Source organism: Octopus bimaculoides, chromosome 19, assembly GCF_001194135.2.
Source record: "Octopus bimaculoides isolate UCB-OBI-ISO-001 chromosome 19, ASM119413v2, whole genome shotgun sequence".
Classification (NCBI taxonomy): Eukaryota; Metazoa; Mollusca; class Cephalopoda; order Octopoda; family Octopodidae; genus Octopus; species Octopus bimaculoides.
The window spans coordinates 11,976,025-11,977,217 of record NC_068999.1 but is presented as its reverse complement, the minus strand read 5'-3'; the positions used below and the strand labels follow the sequence as shown (position 1 = coordinate 11,977,217).

The 1,193-nt window shown below is 38.0% G+C and overlaps 1 non-coding gene across 1 annotated transcript; it reads left to right on the top strand.

The window, feature by feature from the left end:
* The first annotated feature begins 706 nt into the window (after positions 1 to 706).
* Trnay-gua (transfer RNA tyrosine (anticodon GUA)) lies at positions 707 to 799 on the top strand. Its single transcript has 2 exons — positions 707 to 743; positions 764 to 799. It is a non-coding gene; the product is annotated as a tRNA-Tyr (tRNA).
* Positions 800 to 1,193: the final 394 nt, after the last annotated feature.

Genomic DNA, 1,193 nt, shown 5'->3' with positions numbered 1-1,193 from the left:
GAATGAGTGAAGCATAGATGCATGCAGAAAGAAATAATAATAATAAGAGAGAGAAAGAGAGAGAGCGAGAGAGAGAGGGTGGAGAGGGAGAGAAAGAGAGGAAGTAGAAGATCTGAAAGAGAAAGAGTAGAAAGTAGAAAGACACAGGGATAATAGAGTGAGAGTGAGAGAGAGAGATAAACAGACAGAGATAGAAAGAAAGAGAGAATGTGTGAATGTGTATGTCCGTGTTTGTGTGTGTGTATGTATGTGTGTGTGTATTTGATGGTCAAGAAGAGAGAGAGAGTGTGGGAAACATAAAGTCATAAGAGGGAGCAGGGTGAGAGATTGAGTAAGAGGAATATTCTGAAAGGTGACCGATTAGAAGAGAAAGAGAACGACTGAAGCGAGAGGGAAAAGAAAGACTACTTTTAGATCGTCAATGCGAGTCGCATATTAACAATTACATCAAAAATGTACACCAATAAGTCTTTTGGAGTCCGTTAGAAATAGGATCTAAACCACACTCAATTTCTTCCTGGTTTCTTAAAAACCAATAGAAGGCATATTGGATAAGCAATTCCATGTACTATATCTCAAAATAGTCTTGATGATATGGCTATAGTGTCATTGACCGTAGATTTCCTCAATCATAGCTGAGCTAAGCAATACGAGCTTGTACTACTTACTTATTTTTACCATTAATTACAATGCGTGCGTCATGTAACTCGCGATAGCTCAGTTGGTAGAGCGGAGGACTGTAGTACAGTAATATAGAATTGGTATCCTTAGGTCGATGGTTCGAATCCGTCTCGCGAGATTACGGTTTTTTTCTTTTTGTTTTACCGCTGGTTTTTTGTGTGCTTTTTCCACAAAAATAAATATAATCAGATCTACTCAAAATATATTTAGTTTTGAAATGTTAGTTTTCTTTCAAGCTGACTGGACTTCTAGCGACAACATTTTATAATAAGACTGTCTTCTTTATAACGAGATATTTGTTTCTTAATCATATAATTTAGAGACTAGCATCGCCTTAGTAAACACTGGGGTCGATTACATCAATCCCAGAGTACAAATGGTACTTATTTTATCAAACCTCAAAATCTTGAAAGCAAATCCGACCTCAGCAGAATTTGAACTCAGAATATGAAGACGGACGAAATGCCGCTAAGCATTTCCCCCGGCGTGCTAACGATTCTGCCAGCATGCCG